The 9,922-nt window shown below is 39.7% G+C and overlaps 1 pseudogene; it reads left to right on the top strand.

Moving 5' to 3' along the window:
* The first annotated feature begins 3,686 nt into the window (after positions 1 to 3,686).
* Positions 3,687 to 6,722, top strand: LOC150061690 (protein FAM204A pseudogene; annotated as a pseudogene).
* The last annotated feature ends 3,200 nt before the right edge of the window (positions 6,723 to 9,922 follow it).

Here is a 9,922-nt window from a genome sequence, read left to right as displayed (position 1 = left end):
TGAGTGTGTGTGCTCGCGCGCGCATGTGTGTGTGTGTGTGTGTGTGTGTGTGTGTGTGTGTGTGTGTGTGTGTGTGTGTGTGTGATATGTTGGTCCTAGAGCTTAAAGTAAGGGTCTAGGTGCCAATGTGTTGCTGGTTAATTGGACATTAGGGTCTCACGGACTTTTCTTCCTAGGCTACTTATAACTTGAAATCCTCATCCCAGCCTCCCGAATAGCTAAGATGAAAGAGGTGAGCCACCTGCACAAGGCTAAGATGCTAAGCATTTTGGACAATATTTTACAACCTCACTCGTGCCCTCTGAGGAGCTTTTCATTTTCTATTCCCCTGCCACTTGTCTTAAAGGTCCATATTCTAGAAATGGCATTTTTGCTCTGGTGGATTTGCATCCATGCTGTTTGTCAACAGGTCTCTTAACCCCACCCCTTGCTGTGCCTCTCACTGTGACTAGCTAGGTTGGAACAGTTTCTCCACATGCGAAGACTTGTACTGAACAGATTAGCAACTCATGCCCTTCTCCAGCTTACAATTAATTTCCTTGGATGTGGAAAAAAAAAAAACTGCCTTGTCTTTTGGCACTAGTGTTCTATCTCTGACATTAACAAGTCTCCCTCATTCTCTTGGATTTTGGCTTGTTTTTCTGCCTTGCTAGTTTACATGTTTACATGTTTATTTGTACTTCAAGATGATTTAAATGACTGGGATAGAGCCATCCTAATCAGCCATGTTCCTTTATCGATATGACTCCTGTCCCACACTTCAACAATTTTTACAACAGATTTACAGCTGCCACCTAATCTCGGGAGTAGGTCAATGGAGGATTAGATTGTTTTATTCATCCTGGGACTTCACTAAGTATGGGTAATTCCACAAATGCCAGCTCTTGGCTACAAGAAAGATCAACATTGCCAAGTTTGTGCTATGTGAATTTAGGCCAGGCATGCAGTCACTGAGTTTTAATTTGTTCATAAGGAAGATAGCAGAAATAACTAAATGGCTGCTGATATATTTTCCAATGTTTAAAAAAACAGAAGGGAAAACACTGGAGATTTTTGAAAATTGGTGTTAGGAAATCTTTCATTTTTATGGTATTGGTTCCTTGTCAATATGTCATTTCTACCAAAATAAAGAAGTTTGTTTTTTTTATAGTTGGAGCCCAGAAATAATTTGCTCTCCTATAGGATTTAGAGTCTTGGAAGATGGTGATAATCAATGAAAACCCTGACACCACTTTAGTATTAGTGAAACCAAGTCATTCGTCCACTCATGGCTTGGGTTTTGTTCTTTAGCACAATACATTTGTTTCTGTTTCACAGATGAGAAGACAGAGGTACTAGATGGCTAAATAGGCTAGGCAAGACAACCCAACATCTTATCATGGAGAAGGCAAAAGACACAGGACAGAAGAGAAGTGATGTCCAGAGAAATAAAAATATCCCAATTCTCAGGCCCACGATTCTGAATGTGTGCTTCCTTGTCTAAAACTGCAACTGCTCGAGTCAAAAGCTCATTATTTGTTACCTTGTGAAACTGCAGTATTATCAGAAATCAGATCTGATATTCTGAAATACTCGACTATGGTCTTGATTTTGAGAAGATGTTCTTGAATGTTCCCTCCTACGTCTAGGCCATTCTTACCTGGTGAAAACATCCACTGTTTCTCCATGGAATTATAATCGTTCTCCCTCTAATTTCCTTTCGCTTCCTAATGGATTCTCAGTGAGAATATATCAACTTTCAGTTTATGACATTCCAAACTGTAGAGTCTGGCAGTCTGCAAAAGAAAATACATTCTGCTGATGTATGTTCTAGTGGAAAATCTTTCCTTTCTATCTTCTTTCTTAGAGGGTGAGGAAGGGGATGTACAGTTCAGTTAGGAATTCTTAAATCCCGATCCCTGTCTGGGCTCTGGGTGCATTACAATATTCAAAACTTAAGAATCTCTTAGGATGCCTAATTAATTGCTCAGTTTTCACAACCTGGAAGGCTTGTAACCACCATCCTGGAACTTCTTCCATTACTTTTATTTCAGACTTTGGTTTAAAATTAAGCTTGAGAGTGCTTAGGCAATACTCTGGTGGTATTGAATAAGAAAAAGACCATTTGAAATGGGCTTTGCAGAGCAGGTACAGTGGTACATGGCCATAATACCAGCACTCAGGACGCTTGGCTAGGAGGAGGAGCTCAAAGCAAGCTTGAATTCCATAGTGAGATGCTGTCTCAAAAAGAAATCAAAAGTAAGTGTTATGTTTCAGACTCTGCCTCCAGATCCTATACAGCAAAATCTCTGGATTCTTGCCAACATTTGGTAGTTTCAGACTTTTTGTAACCATTCCACACACTGCCTACTTTAGTATCCTTGCAGTTGCTAGAACCAGGGACACACTATCACATCATATCCAGCTCCACTATGTGAAGATGGGAAGATGGTGTCTACAGACTCTTCTGCCCACACTGATCAGAAACTATCTTCCTTGTAATATGAACCTTTCAACCATGAGCCTTCCTCAGAGTTTGAGATGACAGGCCAATACCACTAATGCCCAGCTTTTGGTTTGAGAAGTGAGAGGGTCTTGGGGTTTATTTTTCTACTGGCCTCAAATCATAATCCTTCCAATCTCAGCTCCCCACCCCCTCCCCAAAATAGCTAGGATTACTTGTGCCAGAGGCACATGGCCTTGGCAAAAGATTTTTAACATCAGGATATTAATAATTATCTAGCTCACGAAATTGTCGTGAGGATTAAAACAGCAGAATAGTCGGCACCAGTGGCTCACACCTGTAATCCTAGCTACTCAGGAGGCTGAGATCTAAGGATTGTGCTTCAAAGCCAGCCCCCGCCAGCAGAAAAGTCTGTGAGACTCATCTTCTATGGACTACTGAAAAAAAGCCAAAATTGGTGTTGTGGCTCAAATAGTGGAGTACTAGCTTTGAACACAAAGAAGCTCAGAGACAGAGCCCAGTTCCTGAGTTCATCAAAGGCAGAACAAATCTGATAATAACCTTAGTAAACAACAGCAAACACACACACACACACACACACACACACACACACGCACGTGCCTTTAATTAAGTGTGGCCACTGCACACATGGTCTTTGAGCCAAACAATAAGCATGTTGGGCTTTAGTTCCCTCAGGAAGTGACCTCTGAAACTCATCAACACTATGTTTGGTGCCTTTTCTCTGAATTTCTCTAGCATCTTGTCCCTTTTAATCTCAAAGTACTTAAATAGGACTTGGGAGCTCTCCAATTATGCATCTGCCTCCTGTCTCTGGAGAGCACCTCACATTTATCTCTGTGTCCTGACAACAGCATTGAGACACTCAAAGCCGAGTGGCGAAGTTTTTTTGTCCTCCTCCTCACCTTCTCATCTCCGCAGCCCTCTTCTCTGTGCATTGTGCTCCTCCTGCCTCTGCGCACAGCTTGCCCTGGGCTGACGCCTTTCTGTTCAGGCCTTGACATTCTGTTCCTTTATATGCACTTCCTCCCTGCTTGCTGTTGGAAGAGGAATCTATTTCTATTTTTTCTTCTTCTTTTAATTGTATTGCTGTTAGCTTCAAGTCTCTCCAATCCTCTGAATACCTCTTGACTGAAGCAGCACCTTTTAGGGGCCAGAAAGCAAAAGCTCAGAGTGACAATAAGAGGACAGGACCAAGAGGAGAGAGAGGAGTGAGCTGAGGAAGATGGGTGACGTACAGGGTACAGCTCTCAGCTGGTTACAGGCCCACGGCCTGGCAGCATGCACATGCAGAGATTCCAGTAAGAAAACCCAAAACCCAAGAACTTAGAACCACAGAAGCTAAGAGCTAGAAGGGGCATCAAGATAAGTGGGCCATCATAGCTTGCTCAAATGTTCTAACAGAGGGTGACATGATTAAGAACACAACAAAGCAAAACTCATTCTAAACAGAGCTTCGGTTAAAAAAGGAAGAGTGCTGCTTTCATTCCCCTTTGTTACTTCCTCTAACCAATGAACACATGTATACACACACACACACACACACACACACACACACACACACAGTCAAAGTGATATAGAGAAGAAAGGAGAGACAGACAGAGGTAGAGAAGCCCTTGGCAGCTCAGAGGGCTCCTCTGTGTACTCTACACATCACTGGGGAACAAGATCACAAACAGAAATCCACAGGTCAGTGGATTTCCTCACTTTGAGAAAAGTCTTTTGAAAGGAAATGCATTATCCCAAAGCTCCAGCTTTCCTTGATTTCCATAAGCAAATTTATATACCTCCCCTTGATCAAAACAGTAACAAGCTTCCCCAAAGATGTGTGTCTGCCTTTCAACTGTCAGAGCTGCAAACATCTTCTGTGTGGAATCATTTTAGTAGAAGTGTTGCTGGAACAATCATCACTTTTTAAGAATGAACCAGAAACATTTCCCATTTTCCTCAGAAAGAAAAAGCAGTGTGATCTCCAGAGTGAGGCGTCTTACAAAGCTACAAAGCTGAAAGAAGGAAGAGAAATCCGTGGATGGCCAAAAATAAAGCTAGGAAGGCTCTTAATGCATGAGTGGGTGCATACCACCACCTAGTGGCAGAATGTGATGCAGTCACTAAAACAACAACAAAAAAAGTGTCATGTATTCCTTCTTTTATCTTTTAAGCCAATGCCACATCTTTGTTCAACCGTTCATTTCTCAGAACTTACAGAAGACACTTGGAGAAGAGCAATCATTGATTATGATTGATTTCGCCAGCATTTCTCTGTAGTTATTTTCACTGGCATATCTAGTCTGCTGCCATCCATAGATTTTCAGTCACTGTACAGAGGGATTTTAACCCTTAAGGCTTATCAATAGTAGGTAACATGTCTCCCACAAGAAATAAGCTGTATATTTCATGAGCACATTTTCTTCCTCCTATGTCCTTTCAGAGCAGATCAGTGGTAGGTGTTGCTGGGACTTCCTTCAGACTACCCTAGCACAAGGCAGTGTTTTGAAGTCTTGTTGCTTTTTTTTTAATTCTGATTTTCATCTCTATTTCCTATATTATTTGTAATATATTTTCAGAATATATTTTAATATATTAAAATTTAAAATAATATGTTTAAGTGACTGAATATTCTCTTTACGGTTGAGCTCAGCTGTTCACATGAACTTCAAACGTTCCATTTGTTTTTGTTTGTAATTCTAAGTATGAATTCCACCTCTGCTTCATTTTTTAAAGAGTTTATCAATAATACAATTAGTGCTATAAGGCTTCTACTTTAGTACAATCAAAAAATGAATGTGTGGATTTCTTGAGGCACATTGAGATAGAAGCATTAAAAACTCAAATAAAATGGCACTCCACAGCCAGGTGTTGGTGGCTCATGCCTGTAATCCTGGCTATTCAGGAGGCTGAAAAAAATATGAAAAATTCAATTTTTCTGTTATCTAATTTCAACAGTTTCTCCAGTAATGTCCTTTTCATCTTCCAGGATCCAGTTCAAGACCCCACACTGCACAGTAATCACATCTCTAGTCTCCTCTGATCACTATGATAAGAATTTATTTTATTTTTTAATTGTAATGTATAGAGGGGTTACAGTTATATTTGCCAGGTGCATTACTTCTCACGCACTGACACCCCTTCTCATGTTTTTGTCCCAATTTCCCTCCCCTACCTCCCAATCTTCTTGTTTTCCCCCCTTCCCTTTCCTATTTCAAATAAACAAATAAATGTATATGCAATATGCCAGGTAACCAAGTCTTTTCATTTAGCCCCATCCTATATGGCCTTATGCATCTAGGTTTTGCACTATTGTAATCCTCTGCTAGGAGAGTCCTAGATGTGTACTAATTATTACAAATGAGGGAAACCATTGAGCCTATGTTCTTTGAGTCTGGCTTATTTCACTTAATACATTTTTTCCCCAAGTCTTTCCATTTCCTTCCAAATGGGGAGATGTGATTCTTTCTGATGGCAGCACAGAATTCCATTGTGGATAAATACCACATCTTCTTGATCCAGTCATGCCATAAGAATTTTTTAATGAGGTTGACAGGGTCCTAAGATGGCTGCCAGGCAGCCATTTGCTGCTACTGCCTCCTGGCCTAAATGAAAGTGGAGTCAAATTCTGAAGATGAAGCCATACCAGAGAACTCCAAATATAACTTACAATGAGCTAAAGAGGATGAGATCGGTAGGAAATAATATGCCTCAGATTTCTCGGAAGATGGGCCAGAAACTGAACCCAAGGTCCAGGCAAATGCATATGAAGAGTGCCCTTCTGGAATTGCCATAAATATGTGGAACAAACTCCAAGAATTGTGTAAAAAAAATCTGAACAGAAAACTTCAGCCTCAAGATTGAGAGGAAGAAGAAAATGCTCCAGAAAAGATAAGTTAAAGAATCTTATAGTGAACAGTCCTTCAATAAAGCCCAATGGAAAGAGCTTATTCAGTATTTTGGAGCCAATGATAGATTTGAACCTCCTATGAAAAAGAAAAAAGTTGAAAAGTTAGGTCTGGAGACAAGGATAGACCAGGCTGTGAAGGAGTGGATGTTGAGAAAAATGAAGAACTCAGCAATGAGCTAGCCACTTGCAGAGCTTGGTATAAAAATTGCCTGCCACAAATTTGTAGAAGTCAAAATGGAAGCTGGAAATTCACAAGCTGCTCTAAAGAAGAAGCTGACATGGGGATTTGAAGCAAAGAAGAGATGGGAAAGCAAAAGCAGCCTTGTGGAGCTCAACATTTACAGACTCACAAGCTCACATTAGCAAAACTTTCTTGCTTAAATATGTTGGAAATTGATCGAAGTAGGAAAAAATGTGTATAAAACTTAGGAGTTGATTGTCAACTCTTGGACTTTTACTAGGGACTTTATTCTTTTTTTAACCCTCTGATGTACAGAGGTTTACAGTTGCATATCTAAGATAGTGAGTACATTTCTTGTCGAACATTATCATTCCTGCCTACATTTTTCTCTTACTTTCCCTTCCCCCAACCCCCTCCCCAAGAGTTTATTTTTGAAGTGAATGTTTTTTGTTAACTGTGTAAGAAATCTAAGCGTATACAAAGGAAAAAAAGTGTGAGTCTTTTCTGTTACATATTCATTTGAATAGACCAACACTCTGAAATCAGTCTGCTTTTCATTTGTTTGGTATAGCAAAGAACTTGGACTTTGTTATCTGTTCTAGGCATGACTACACTGATTCTAGAATTGTGATTTTAAGATTGTGACAGTTTTTACAGATAACAATGTGGTAAAAAAAAATTATGGATCCCTTATTGGTGGCAATAGAATTGCTATTTTTATGGTCACATAGTAAAAGAATTTTTGTATACCTTCAGATGAGATAATTATAAAGGGGGATAGAATAGAGTATTTAGAGTTCTGCATAGAAATTCCCTTCTATCTCAGCTCTGTCATTCTTTAAATTATTAGATGATATAGTTATATCACATGTATATCTTATATTAGATGTATCATTTTATTAATCAGATAATTATAATTTCAAATAACAACTGAATTGTCTGAGAAAAAAGACTTTTTAATGACTATTTTTGATTTCCAACACATTTTTAATCTGTGTAAATCACACTCTGTTAGGGTCCGTGATCAAAAGAACGAGTCTGACACAAAAGCGGAATTTGGAAGTTAAATTAAACAGAGTTTTATTCTGCGCCTAGTATCGAGAATCATACTGACCGGTCAGGGCCGCCTCTAAGATGTGAGTGAGAGAGCAACCCCGCCTGATCTTACAGGCTACTTTTATAGGCCCCAGCCATGTGGTTGGGCTGGCCATATACAGGTGGCCAATGGAATTCAGCATGGTTGATTGATGGCTGGGGCAACCACTGACACCTTTGCTGTTTGAACGGACCTATCATTTGGGTGGGCTTCTGGCGCACTGCTCTGATGACAAAGGAAGGGGAGGGAATTCCCTGGCAGGCCAAGGGGGGGTGGGGTGGGGAGGAATTCTGGTAACTCCACCTGGTTTAGCTGCTCTTGTAATCTGAGCTGTTATCAGAGATTCTGCAGCCCCTGCCTCAGGTCAAGTCCTTTGTCATAAAGATGGAAAATGCCTAGAGTGGATGGATTTCGGGAAGTCAAGAAAGGGATCCCTTCAACTCAAGATGATTTTAAAAGTCCAAAGATAAGTATATGAGTGTTATACATGCCAAGAATGGTTGAAAAACAATGATAGTAATAGAAACAAATTTACATCAAATAAAATCAGCTTTGCAAGAATCGACATAATGGCCAAAACCAGACAGTTCCTTTATCCACAAAAATCCCCTTGTTCTGTCAATTTGTAGTCAATAAACAGCCAAACATTTCTCTAAAGGGCCAGCTTTGACAACTAGATTACTGACATGAAATTGCTTCATCAAGTCCTTTATTATTGTTTGTTTGTTTTTACCAGTCCTGGACTTGAGCTCAGGATTTAAGCACTGTCTTTGGACTTTCTCAAGGCTAGAGCTCTACCACTTGAGTTTCAGCACCACTTCTGGCTTATTTCAATGTATGTGGTACTGAGGAATCAAACCCAGGTCTTCATGTATGCTAGGCAAGCACTCTACTCCTAGGCCAAACTCCCAGCCCCTCCTTTATTATTCTTTAACTTCTGCAGACTGTGGTAATGTTACAGCTCCCTTTTCTGGTAGTTAATTTGTGGTTTCCTTTTCCCAAGTCCATAGCTAAGGATTCATCAATTTTCTTTTATCCTCAAAAATCAGTTTTTGGTTTCATGATTTTCTTTATAGTTTTTTTTTATATTTTATTAATTATTCCATGTATTCTTTTCCCCTTCTTTCCCTTCTGTGCCAGTTCTAGGGCTTGAACTCAGGGCTTGGGCACTGTCCTTAAGCTTCTTCAAGACTAGAGCTCTGCCACTTAAGTAAGATACAGCATCACTTCCAGCTTTTTCTGTGTATGTGGTAGAATGGAACCCAGAGCTTCATACATGCTAGGCAAGCACTCTACCACTAGGCCACACTCCCAGCCACATGCTTCTCTTTAAAGTTTCTTAAAATGGAAGTGTAGAAAATTGAGTATAATTTTTTCTTCTTATTAAATGCATATATTTAATGCTATGAATTTCCAATCAAGTATCACCTTACTGTATTACAATGTTTAATTTTTATTTTTAATCATTTTTCTAATTTCTATTTCTCTTGTTCTCTTAGAACATTAATGTTTAGTTTCCTCCCCACCCCCCAACCTTAGGCTTTTCTAAGTATTTTTTCTAGGTAAATTACAGTATAATGAGAGAATATGATTTCAATTTGTTTAAATTGATGGTGGGTTGTTTTGTGTCCTCTCAAAATACTTTATCTTGATATATGTTAACTGTACTTGAAAATATCGTCTCTTTTCCACCTGGTCCTGGCTCTCTGGTGCCATTTCTTCATTCAAGCATCTCAGGGCCCGGTCCTCACGGCTCTCTGCCACAGCCGCCAAATGTTTCAATCCAAGCCCTTAGGTTTGGGAGCTGTGATGATAAAGGTCACCACTACCGGCCTCTGCTCACTGCATGTGTTTCCATTGCTTGCCAAGAACACCTACCAAGGGCCACAGAACAACTAGAAGAGCTTTCTCCTTGTCTTCCTATACTATTTCTTCAGATAGAGCAGCCAAAGAAAACAGCAGAGAAGCTGGATCTATGGCACAAGTGGGCTTACAAGCATGTATTTTATTTAAATAAATGAAGTCTTTCAGGCACTGCGATCTTTGCTCTTGGGAAGCTTTGACTTCCTTTGAACTGGCTGTTCCAACTCTCTTATGCAACTATATAAATGCCTGCACATAGGAAATTCATCCCATTTTCCTGCTTTCTGACAAAATAATTCCAACTGCAAGATTGTGTAATAGTTTTAAGTTCCATTTAAAGACTCTTTCCTCATTTCCTAAAATATACCTATCCCGGGCCATGCTACAAAAAAAAAAAATCATCTCATCTTTCCTTTGTCATAG

The sequence above is a fragment of the Megascapheus bottae genome, chromosome 6, assembly GCF_031878675.1.
Source record: "Megascapheus bottae isolate mThoBot1 chromosome 6, mThoBot2.hap1, whole genome shotgun sequence".
Classification (NCBI taxonomy): Eukaryota; Metazoa; Chordata; class Mammalia; order Rodentia; family Geomyidae; genus Megascapheus; species Megascapheus bottae.
This window is presented reverse-complemented; position numbering and strand designations above follow the sequence as displayed.